This window comes from Alosa sapidissima, chromosome 11 (assembly GCF_018492685.1).
Source record: "Alosa sapidissima isolate fAloSap1 chromosome 11, fAloSap1.pri, whole genome shotgun sequence".
In the NCBI taxonomy this organism is placed as follows: Eukaryota; Metazoa; Chordata; class Actinopteri; order Clupeiformes; family Clupeidae; genus Alosa; species Alosa sapidissima.
This window is the reverse complement of record NC_055967.1, coordinates 24,915,624-24,928,777: the sequence shown is the minus strand read 5'-3', so window position 1 is coordinate 24,928,777 and position 13,154 is coordinate 24,915,624. Positions and strand designations below refer to the sequence as shown.

The following is a 13,154-nucleotide window of genomic DNA, read 5'->3' as shown; positions in this document are numbered from 1 at the left end:
TCCAAGCAATCAAATTAGTTTGGAGCTTTTTGGAAAATGACGGCAGCAGGTAGATCTGTCTCTACCCCCACCCCCATTGGGACAGAGTGCCGGAGGTCAGTTCCATCACTGTGTGGCCTGGTCAGCCATTGTCCTAAGTTGCCTAACCTACCGATGACTGCCTGAGAGAATGCCAAATGGCACTCATGGCCCAAGATGATTTGGACTTTGTTGTTTGTTGTTGTCAGTTTGCCACCTCACGATTTTGATATGAGGGATTTGTACTTGGGGAATAAGCACAAGCAGAGGAGATGTTGTTTGAGGAGTGGAGGAGTGCTCTTTAGAGCAAGAGATACACGCCCACAGAAACAATCATTTGTCCTCTGCGTGAAGCAAGCTCATTAATGTGTTAATTTGCAAGATATGATTCAAATGCTGCTGATGGCTCTATTAGAGAGTATTGCACAGGCGTTTGTATGTTTACTGGTTTCTCTATGTGGGATGTTTTATATCAGTCTTCCCATATAGACATGTTTCAGTGGTTTTACTACTGTGGGTTTGGAATCCCTGACGAATAGATGAGCTTGATCATTTCTTATACATTACATTAGGTGCAGCACAACCGCTAAAACGGCCCTTATGCATCAGCAGTTTGGACGGCCATCCAGTATAGATTTTGTAGCAATGACGCAAAGGCCAGCAGGGTCCTCGGATGTCCTGGAGTTCTAGAGAGAGCTTGGATTTGTGAGTCGTGCGGGCAGATGGTGACCTGCTTTCTATCCTCAACTTAACCGCTGTGCAATTTCATTTGTTAATCCCAGTTCAGTAGAAAATGAATTTCTGTTGCCTGATTGGCACAAGTGACAGTTGTGGGTTTTTCTCTTAAATTACTTTGTGGAGAATGTAGGATTCTGCATGTTTTTTTTTTATTTTATTTTTTTTTTCGCCAAGTGACCTTTATAGCTCATCAGTATTAGAGGCTAATGTCTAAAGATTGCTTTTTTATTTATAATGTTTATTGTTATTATTGTCGCTTTGGACAATATAGCCAGTGTCTGCCATGGACCATAATCATAAAGTGTTTGTGTTTTAGGAATATCTAGAGTTTAGCACATGCTGTGTCTGTAATTGCAATGACTTGCCAGTATTGCCAGACTCGCTGTACACCTGTCTAAGTACAAAGCCACAGTGTGGTAGGCCTATTAGCTTCATTCACTAAATCTGTCTGCAAGATTTTGACTGAAGGTAGATGATTATTCTAATCCCATAGACTTTTTTTTGTCAAATTCAATAAATTCGCCTCATGGTTCTCAAGGCTGTGCATTGTTTGTGCTAAAAGAACTTTGGTCTTGTTCATTCAGATTCCTGGCTCTGTTAGTGGGAAACAGGAAGCAAATGTATTGGTTCCAACCTATAGCCATACACAGTTTCAGCCAATCAGCATGCAGCTTCAGTAGCAGAGATGAGAGGAGGGGATTTGATTGACTGTTGAGCTCAAACATCAACAGCCTTTCACAAAACCAAAACTGAATTGCATACTCTACCTTTAAGACAGAAGAAACAGGTAGCTGCTTTTTTTTCTTTTAAGGATGAACATGTTCTACCCTCAGCTGAACCACATCTATGCCTTACAGTTCAAACCTCACTTCCTCATTCAGTTAAAGTGCATTGTTGCGGTGCAGGCCCGCAGCACTTGAGTTTGCATTCAGGTCATCAGGGGGAGGAGTGCTCGATGGAGATTGTGACACAAGGTTTGTGTATGTGTGTGTTTGGGTTCACTGTAAAGGCAGTATGAAGCAAAGTCAGCTGCCCGAGGTGTTGTCCTTATGGGAATTGTTGTGGACACAATGACTCGATCTTCCTGCTGCCCTTGCAGCTTGAGTTTCCATTGATCCCAGTTCTGCACGACTCGACTTGTTATGTGACCAAGGTCGTGTGCTTTGTTTAGGGGCTGTAGATGACTCTGTACTCTGCTGCATCCTTGTAACCTTTAGAGTCCTTTACAGATCAGTCCATATTCCTGCTGTATTCCATGAGAATGTGTTCCGTCTACAGCTTTTGCATATAAAGGATACAAACAACTGAGCTGTTGGTCCAATTTTTTCCAAAACATTTTCCATGGGTCAAACTTCTCCCAAATGGACGACGGTTTCCACCTTTGTGAGGATTTGCCTCTTCATCTCAAAACAGCACCTGTGTACAGAGGGATCCTCCTCTGTATTTTAACACCTCAAGTGTGTTATTGTCACATAGACTACTGAAGTATTGATGAAAGTCCCAATAAGAAGCATATCAAACTTGAAACCTCGTCCCCCACCCAGAGCTATTGAAAAGTTTTATGATGCTTTTGGTAGAAGTAGCCTAGTTTGCAACCTGCCTCACAGCTTAGGGCAGAGGATGCCACAAATTCTTCTGTTATGTAAGTGTTTTGTGATGAAGCTAACCATCTGTCATTCAGTCAAACGGGACCCGTGTTTTTCTCACAACAGACTGCCCGTGTTTTTGTTCACTCTCCATTCAACTGTGGAGATTTTGTAGACATAGGTATGGCCTGTTTACCACCAGTAGGTGCAAGACACTGCTAATTCCTGTGTGTTTTTGTAGACATGGTTATGGCCTGTTTACCACCAGTAGGTACCCTGGAAATAGAGTTCTCGCGAGAGCACGATGCATGCATGATGCTCATTACCCATGCCCTTGGAGCGGAGCTGCACCAATCACATCGGTGTATCTGATATAGGCAGGCTAGAGGCAAGATAAACAGATGAGTGTAGTCCGGAAACATTGGTCGTAGAGTTATTCAATTGCATGCAGTGATATTTTCAAATGCATGTTTGGTTCCGCCCCTCGAGTTGGGCCATTTTTATTACTCGTAGCCAGATCCTTAATCCTTCAGATTTGGGTCTGGCTTTCCAGACTAACCTGTAGGTATGAGGCACTGCTAATTGCAGTGTTTGACTGAATGGGCTAATTTCAGTCTCAGGGTTAAAGGTCTAGCTTGTCATGTGTTTACATGCTTCTTGCCTTCAGGGCTAAACATTTCATGTTCCTTTGGGCCTCTTGTTTATGCAACTTCCTGCATCTATCTTGCTGGGCGGTTTTTAGATCTTTAGGGTCAGCTGGTCATGCATGGCCACTGCTGATGCGCCTCTGACATAAACACTAGCAGGATTGGTCAGATTTCTGTGTGTTGTCCTGGCGTCTGACGTGTGGGCTCTCTGTTTCCTCCTCACAGCCTGCTTCAAAGAGGGAGTCGTTACAACTTCTTGCTTGAGACGGGAGCACCAGTGGCTGGGGTCAAGTCCCAGACGTTGACCCCCTCTCTCCCTCAAGACTGAGGAATCCTGTTCAATCACCTACAGTAAGTAATGAGATTGCACCGAGTGGAAATGCACAGGAATGTAAAGCCCATTTTATTCAAGATTTGTGTTTTGAGCTGTGAAGGTGGTTTTATATGTGAGTTTGACAAATGGAAATCTAAAAAATGGTATTTGATATTCCAAGGTGAGCTATGTCTTTTAAGGTTTTTGAGTTTGCTTCACCCCTATTTGGAGTAAACCGTAGCCCCTTCTCTGCTGTTCACTTTAAAGTCATGATGTGTTGCTCGTTCATTTGTGGAATATTTATGCTGATTTTCAGATTTGTGTTTGGTGGTAGCCATGGGAAGGGCTGGAGAGTGTACAAGGGTTGTAGCCTTCTTAGGGGAACACCCACAGTTTTAAAACACACTCAGTACTTTTTGTGGTTTTCCTACTCCTTATTTCTCACTAATTACTTAGCTACATAAAACTAACTTCAAAAAAATCTCCTTATTTGGAGATCAAAAAGTGAAAGTTGCATGAATGAATATAACAGAAGAAGGTTACTAGGCACAAATGAGGCTTGCTTGCTGTGTTGATGGGCCATTCACAGTAACACATTGTGCATGCGGCTGCTTTATGACATGGTGTCATGTTTCTCCATCTGTGTGAGTACAGACGCCCCTTTCATGCTGGTCTTGGTGGAGCACAACGCACGGTTTGTTTGCATCAACAACACCTGCCCAATCTGCGTTCTCTCTGGGTTCAGTCAGTCTCTCCAACTACAATACAGACAGATTATAGCAATATCAGTCTGTTGACGGAAATACAACTGCCAACTACTTTTTCACACTCAATCCGATAATATTTTGTCTAAAAGAAGTGGTCTTTAGCGCATTCAATTATTGCACATCCCACTGATATCCTGCGTAATCCTTTTCTCAAACAGAACTCTACTCCAAGCACTTTCAGGATGATAAAAGGCTGATCTCTAAGATTTTCTTTCATTCTATGAAATGGGTGCCATTTGGGTCCACAACATTTGATGAGATGCATTAGGCACAAACTAGAGTCAAAGTGAGTTTCTAACGCTAATAATTCAAGGGTTCTTGTTAACATGGTGTACAAGAAAATACTGTTCTTAAAGAGTAACACACCATTTTTAACCATTTTTCACAAGTGCATGACTGTGCATGTGTCCAGGTTGACCGACATTTACATCTAAAAATATCACCACGTAAATGTTATATTCCTATCAAACTTTTGTTATTTTCAGAATTAAATATATTTTGCTAATGGCATTAGACATATTTATTCAGAATTGTGTATATTGTATTGTTTTTTGTGTCCCTTGGTTTGACTTTGTGACATTAACATGTTTTATCTGTAAATAGCATACTGAAATCAAAGACAATTTTTTTTATAATGTCTGCCTGTAGAGCACCCAAGAAACTAAGCAGAAAAAATGACATTCTTTTACTTTGTTTTGTTTGTTGCTTTTTGATTGCTCTGAGGGGGTCCGTCAAGCATAATCCAACCACCCCGTCACGCAAATAAGACCGGAATAACTGTTTTTCATTACAGTTTTAACACATTTCTAATTGAAGGCATGCATGTTAAGTCAATAACTTGACCACATGGATACCTAGAGCCATTTTATCATGAAATGTATACCGGTGGGCAAATGCCGTCATGTCTTTAATGCTGTGTGTATATATCGAAATAACGTTTACTTTTGATTAACATTTTTAACATGTTATAGTGGAAGAGCACCCGTAGTAGTACCCGTGGTAGTAATTATGGCACTTTTTGTTTGATGGTGCAAATGAGTTATTCAGTGGGAAGTTTGTCATTCTTGCATTCTTACTGTATTGATTTGTCCTTGTCACAGCTTGCCCATGTGTGTTTAATAGGATTTTGGTGTTATATCCTAGGATCAAATTAATTGACTGATATGCCTGTGTCTGCCATAACCTTGTATGCACTGGACAGAATGTGTCAGTTGACCCAATGACTTTGAATACCTAATTACATCATGTAGTGTTTATGAGGAGTAAATGTGTGGAAGTGGGGCAAAATCCCATGGATTCGAGATGCCATCATTTAGATAGATAGATACACACTTTATTGATCCCTAGGGGAAATTCAATTTAAACATCATACAGTTATTTATGAGCCTGAGTGCTGGGGTTTGTAGTTTATAGTGTAGTGTTATTATATAGGATAGTGTCAGACATTTGGAAAGTGTAGGGAAGCATCAAAGTAAACCTTGCTATGTTGCCGATTTCCAAAGGAATATGGGAAAATAACACCAGAACTACACAGGACAAAGTAAAACACTCAGGATGACTCGTATCTAATGGTATTGTCTTCCTCCTTGTTTCCAAAAAAATGCACGCAATGTGGCCCGTTTCCTGCCTTTGTCATGGAGATAAGGAGTGACGTCATTTTTTTGGATGCAAAGCTCCAGACTTCAACAAATCTTTATCCTGTTCTGACTGTGTAGTACGTTGGTCACCAATTTGTTAAATAGACCTCTGAAGTTCGCCTACAAAAAAGCTGCCATCTTTGACATCCGGTATCTGGCGATTTTTCCTATGGGAAAATAACATGGGGATCTTGAATTATCGCACCTGTTAAACTCTCGCAAAACCTATGTTTGGTGCAGAACTATTTTGTCCAGGCACAATCAAGTGACCAGATTTTACTACTTGTTGAGCCATACAGTATGTGCAGTTTCACATGTTCGGTGCAGGAATATTTTTTCTGTGTTTTGTTGATTTCATATGCGATTTAAGTGTGTGTGCACACGTGTGTTTGTGTGTACATTTACATTAAGTCGGTAACCATGTTGGTGAGTAACCTCTGTAGTAAAGGCTTCATTTACATTAACACTATACATAAGGTTCCACATGTCGGCAGTGACTATGTGTGGGTGGAGCAACTAGTGAGTAAAAGAAAAAAATGAGAAAAAGTGAGAAAAAAATGACCATGAAATAGTCCATGAGACAGTTTATTTCCTCAGATACATTAAAGGAATTATCCGGAGTAAAATGCACTTTAGATCAATTTACGGATGATTGGGAGTACATACGTTGAGTTGACATCAAAATCATGTCATTCGGATGTGTTTTGAGAACGTTCGATTTTACCGTTTTTAGTCAAAACTCGTTAGCCTGGAAGTGACCCGGGCATGTCATTTCGCTGCTACAAAACGCTATTTTTATATCTCTTCTACAGTTCCAAACAACATTACACTTACGTGGTAGTGAGTAGAGGGTCCCTAAAGCCAAACCGAAGTATCCCGAGGTGACACAATCAAGTGAAATGCAGCCATATGTATAGCCTGGTTTTTCCCATGCTGCCTTTCACGCGCAATTTTATTCACGCTGCTAGGCAGCCTGGATTCTATGGACTTCGTTTTCACCTCAACGAAGGAACCAATCACAAAACGGAGGGAGGGCAGCAAGATGACGACAGACCGAAGCCGTTATGAGCTACGTACAGACGCATTTGATAGACATTCGTAACACCCAATAAACGGCTCTGGGCATTCGTAAACCAGGTTTCAAAAACGAGAAAATGAATGTCTAGCTCCCAGACCCCATCTCAATGAGATGAGGTCTGACGTTAGCCAGGCTACCAGATGTATGTAAATGAAGGCAAATGTATGCTAACTTCTGGGGATACTACCGGGGCCCCTGCTGACTGGGTGATTGAAATCCCTGGAGTGGTTATGCAATTGCAGTTTTAACTTAGTCAGGAGGGGAGGGGAACTCCCTGTGCCCATTCCCATCATGGAGAAGAATGGATTGCTTAGGATTCTCTAGAATAATCCTTTTGTGAGGTGTGTGTGTGTGTGTGTGTGTGTGTGTGTGTGTGTGTGTGTGTGTATTTGTGTGGGTGAGCTTTGTGCATTTATACCTGGTTGTAATGGCAATACAGAAGGAAGGGAATAGATCGGCTGTCTAGATGCTGTCAAGCGGAATCTAATTTCTCAGCTCCAGTGGGAGGGGATGATCTGCCTATATCAGAGGGTTTGCATATAACAGACGACTGCATGCTGAGATACTGATGGCTCTTTCTCCTCTCCTAACCGTCTCAGGTTCCCTTATTTCCAAGTTGTAATTTCAAACTAGAAGTTGCTTTTTTAAGGGCATTCTTCTCTTTGTTTTCCTGTAGTGGTCAAATGTCTTTAAAAACAGCTAAACATGGTCTTCTAAAACTAAAACATATGTTTAGTCTCTGGGAAGCACACAGGTTTGATTATTTGTTTGTCGGTTTGTTACAGCTGAAAGGAACCATTAGCCTTGTAACCATGTTAACTACTCTCAACATTCTTGCAGTGTTAATGGGCACCAGATTGATAGAATGCTTTTGGAGCCTGCCCTGTTATAGCAAGGAAAAGAGCTGCAATCATTAAATTGCCACTGTGACAAAGTCAGGGCTGCTTTCTGGTGGCTGCAGATTGCTGCAGTTATGTGGTCTGCACTATTCTGTAGAGGGCTGCATAATTAATCTTTTTTTTTTATCAAAATGGGAATTTGAACTAATGCAATTAACAAATGGCAAAAGCCATTAATTGTACAGCTCGTAACTCCCAGTTCCAGTGGTTAATCTTGTTACTTCTAGGATTTCTATATTCAAGTCATCCTCCTTGTGTGACGGACCATGAAGCCCACCTTGCAGGAGTGCTGTGTTTCTTGTGCACTACACACGTTCAACGATCAGAAATAGCCCAACTTGAAGTGGATTTTGGAATATTGAACTGAAGTTTGACTTTCAAAAATGATATCACAAATCAAATCACACTCGCAATATCTGTCATAAAAATGTCTCATTTTCTCTATTTTTTCCCAGATAATGCAGTACTGTACTGTGTATGCCATGATCCTTCTTTTGCTGGAGTATCAATGGCTCTTTGTGTGACTCTGGATGCCGGAAAGACCAGTGTTCCTTTTAGATGAAGTGGAATCAAAGACGCAATAGCGGAGGGGGAAATGTTAAGAATGGTATTATGAGAACCCACAGTGGCCTTCTGCAAGTTCTGGGCAGAGACATCAGCCAAGTGTGATCACTTTCCCATTTTAAAGGCACTTTTAGGAATTAGGCATTCAGTAGTTAACTCACTCAAAAAGTGACAAACATTGTGCACCACCATACTCTTAGGTGGTCGTATGCTGACATAGCAAGACCTCTGGAACACTTGCATGTATTAAGTCAGTTCAAATGAGGTTCCACTTGGCAGTCTTTTTGACTTACTGCTTTTCCTCAGTATATTGGCATACAGGGCTGCCAACTTTTCAAAAAACCTTGGAGTGAGATTTGGTGGGGCCAACCAAAATTTTGCTGCGGAAATTTTTGTTTGGCTCGTTCAGCATTATACCGTACAGTAAAAAAAAAAAGTACATTGGTTCTCAGGTGTAGGGACCAGGGTCCCAGAGTTAAATCAACATTGGTATCAAAGGGATCTAGCCTAATGCTAGGACCATGGGCAATGGAGGCATTCTGAAAGTGGGTGGGACATTTCAGTGGGGGGTATGGGGGTCCTCCCCCAGAAATTTTTTTTTGGACTAGATGCAATTTCCTGAATTCTGGTACATTTTACCAGGTTATTTAGATACTTCTATATAACAAAATAAAGCCAGCCTACGAAATTAATAAAAAGTAAATCATGCATAATTTAAAAATAACTCAATATATAGGCTACTTGGCTACGCAATAAGGTTTCCATTACAGCACTGCGGACGTTCAATGAACGCATGAAAGCGGATAAAGTAAATTAAATATCAAACTAAAGCGAAAATGTCATGCTTTTGAAGGCCTACCATTGTGCAGTCTAGCTGTGGTTAGTGACGTGATGCTGTTAATGGGGAGTTTTACATAAACCTATAGGTTATTATTTATTTGGCGTACAAACAGCACTGGTATTTCGCACGGCAATAGTGGGGGGGTCCAAACTAACAATTTTAAAAAGTGGGTGGGTGTTTTGTAAGAATTTAAGAAATGTTTGTATATTTTAACTTTTAAATGCATCAATCTGGTGCACTTTTAAAAATAAATTCAGAGGTCAGACTTGCTTATTTTTATGGAAATATTTGTGCTGTAGCCTAAGCTATTTTGCACTTCAGAATTATAACCATGCATACACAGGTGGAATAGTTATGGTGATATTGCAATAAGTTCACAACCACAAAAACATATGGTCCATTTCACAGTTCAGAAATGTTCAGCACTCCATGAAATTATGCAGAAGTGATCACCTGTGTTTTTCAGCTAGTTGATTTAAGATAATATATTGGTCATTGTAATGGCCATAGCCTACAGGCTATTCCTTTTTCAGGATGTACCCATATCTGCATGATGTGAATGTTTGCATATGGCTTATGTCAGGCTTTATATCAATATTTGTGTCTCCTTATTTGATTTTCTTTATATTTTTGCATTAATGTCACTAGAAAGCATGGCAATATAAATATATTCATTTATCTGTGTAAGTGGGATTGGCTGGAACCTGACAATATAAGAACCATGATAGTGGGATAATCTACTGAGCAATTTACAAAAATGTATGTAGGCCTACTGACAAATAGTTTACATTAGAATACATTATAATTTCGCCCCAATGAGGCTATGTAGAAATGTGTTGCAATTTCAAAAACAGAGGCATGCTTTATATCCTCGTATTCGGTACAGTTTGCTGTTTATTGTGATATTAGGTTTGCCACATGTTGTGTGAAGGGTTAGTGAGATATTACAACCGAGAGTAATGGGTGTGCACTGTGTGCAAAATGCAAATATGATTAGCCTAAATTGCACGTCGGTTCAATGATAATTTTCTCGCGAACCATTTATCACAGCAACTTGGCGCTAAAATCATTGGAAAGCTTAGATTCCGCTCGTTCACATGATGTGTGATATCATGTATAGGTTTAGTTTAGTTGAACCTCATCTGCCAGGTATTTGACCTACTGTACCACGTTGACACTTCAGCGTGAAAAATACTCAAAGCATAGGCCTACCTGAAGCCGGGGGAATGCGCCTGGGATGGCTTTTGAAGTAGAGAGAAAATGAGAGAAAATTTAGAAAATTCCACAGACAGGGGGTGCTCTTGAACCCTCTCACCGTCTCTGAAAGCATAACCGTGGCTCAACAGGTAGATCTATAGGCTAAACTCATTTTTCAGGCATCTGACCGACCGGGTTGACACTTCAGCGTGAGAAATCGTGGGTGTGGCGTGTGAGTGTGTGAAACTAATCAAATGCGTGTGTCTCACGGCCAATGCGTGAGAGTTGGCAGCTATGGGCATACCTGTGAAGATAGGCTTACTATTAGGTTTAGAATGTTGTATTTGGAGGTGATTTCTTTTGGACATGCTGTAATAAAAGGAAAAGTTGAACTTCTATCTGCCAGGTGTATGATTTAAAATAGCAAAACCTATGTTTGGTGCAGAACTATTTTGTCCAGGCACAATCAAGTGACCAGATTTTACTACTTGTTGAGCCATATGTGCAGTTGCACATGTTCGGTGCAGGAATATTTTTTCTCTGTTTTTGTTGATTTCATTCATTTACTTCGGTTTGGCTTTAGGGACCCTCTACTCACTACCACGTAGGTGTAATGTTGTTTGGAACTGTAGAAGAGGTATAAAAATAGCGTTATGTAGCGGCGAAATGACATGCCCGGGTCACTTCCAGGCTAACGAGTTTTGACTAAAAACGGTAAAATCGAACTTTCTCAAAACACATCCGAATGACGATTTTGATGTCAACTCAACGTATGTACTCCCAATCATACGTAAATTGATCTAAAGTGCATTTTACTCCGGATAATTCCTTTAAAACATGTGATTGATTGGTATGCTGAAGGTGTGGCTGTGGCCATGTTTCTTTCTGCAGTGCCTTTTGAAAGTGCATTGATTATTCAGTTTGGTCATAACCTTGTTATTCAGGAAAAGGAAAATGATGACGCAACACACACATCCTGCTGTAGTCAGGATTGGCAATTGAGCAGGAGCTTTAGTAGAGACTGGACTTGGTGATAAAGGAGAGCTAAACTGTCTGTGGTATTTACAAAGGATCTCCTCAAAGCACATTAGTCTTTGAAAGGCCGTCCAGCGGATAGTGCAAAGTCCCCTGAATCAGAGCCGCGGCGACGCCTTGGATACGTGAGTCTGGCCGGCACCAGGCAATCCTGACGAGGGGTTCCGTGCTGACGCAGGTGAAGCTCTTTATTGAGCAGCACCCTTCGCCGGATCAGGGTGCTTAGCAACCAGGTGGAATGGTAGAGAACCATGGGAACAGATTGGCAGGGGTTCATTTGGCAGGTTGGAAGCTATCACTGGTGTTTCACAGCAAGATGAGCCACCTGCTCTAAATCACACACACAGACAAACACACACACATGCTTGCGCTGGCTTGCACATATACTGAGACAGTTTGAGTCAGGAGTGATGTGAAGTCTGAAGGGAAGTTAATTTGTGTCAGATTTCATTACATTCTCATTTCCCTCGTGTAGAATTCAGGCCAATGGTTTAATGGCAGTGGCTTAAGCGAATTGGCCTTTGAGTTTTTCTACATGAGTAGCCTGACACAAATTAAAAACATCCTGCCCTAGGATACAATGTCTCTACGGCTAAGTTATTCACAGACTTAGACACACCAGTATGAACAGAAGCTTAATGAGCTGTCAGAAAGCCGCTACCACACTTTTTTATATCACTCAAGTGACTGGGCACAGGTAGGACTACCATGGTTGAATTCATTGGCTATAATGGAGAAGGGTTTTTTTTTTTTTTTTTTAAAAAGGACTGCAGGCCCATTGTCTCCTTCACCCGCCATAATAATTCATGAATAGAAAAGCAGCTCCTTCCCTAAATGGCTCTACTGCCTCATGTCTCCTCAGACTACTGTAGCTGGAGCTGATACAGGACCAGGTCTTGTGACCTTACTCAGCCCAGCCCTAACTCTCAAGGACAACATTGGTCAACTCTACTCCCTACTCTACCTAGGGTAGACACAATGACCACTGGACTGTCCATTTATTGTGCTTCTGACAATGTCATATTATTGCTCTTCGCCTGCAATCTTAAAGGAAAATCCCCACTAGAAATGGCAGACTGTGATTGAAAAAGACAGAACTGTACTCTCTTGTGTAATCTTGTGGATTGCTGTGCAAATTAATTCAGTGATTAGTATTACTCATCTCCACGTTTAGATCTTCATGGATTTTTTTTCTTTCATTCACACTTTGGAATGCCACCACCCAGTTGGTATTAATGCAGGCAGTGCATCTTATTAATGCGCCGATGAGCAATGTGTGTGTGACTGCGTGTGTGATTTAATTCAGTTCAGTGTTTCACATTCCTCTGGTGCTGTTGCGTCACACACCATGACATCTGGGAGTGTCATAACCTTAACGCTAACATATGTTCTGCTACCAGTCACACTTAAAACACACAGAGAGGCCTGTAGTGTGTGTGTGTGTGTGTGATCCACAGTTGTGCTCCAGAAATGTGTCACAGAGCTAAACCTGGCATTAATAACACTTTAATAAGTGCTTTTCTGATAGGGAGGTACTGCATGGATTTGTCACTCGCAGTAATAAAGGTAACATTGGCAGATCTCTCAGTCGTCGTTGCATTGTCATGGCGGTTTCCCTTTCTTTTGTCCATCAGTTGTGTCCAGCCTCGTGCCTCACCCTGCTGGAGCGTTGGTGAAGGTGCTGTGTGTGTCTCCTTCTCGCTGGCTTTTGTGCTCGTGGTTTCTCCTGCGTCAGCGTAGGACCCCCAGGGAGGTGGTGGGGGCCGGGGACCGGGGGCGTCGGCCTCGCTCAGCGGAACAGGAGGGATCGTCACCGCAGGGAGAGATGGATAGG

General features: G+C 41.5%; 1 protein-coding gene across 1 annotated transcript in view; it reads left to right on the top strand.

Moving 5' to 3' along the window:
- Nucleotides 1-13,154, top strand: part of LOC121723594 (tumor protein p53-inducible protein 11-like) — a 52,559-nt gene that overhangs the window by 2,715 nt on the left and 36,690 nt on the right. The window contains exon 2 of the mRNA XM_042109404.1: nt 3,215-3,340. The gene's annotated coding sequence lies outside the window, so the exon portion shown is untranslated. The remainder of the gene's footprint in view (nt 1-3,214; nt 3,341-13,154) is intronic.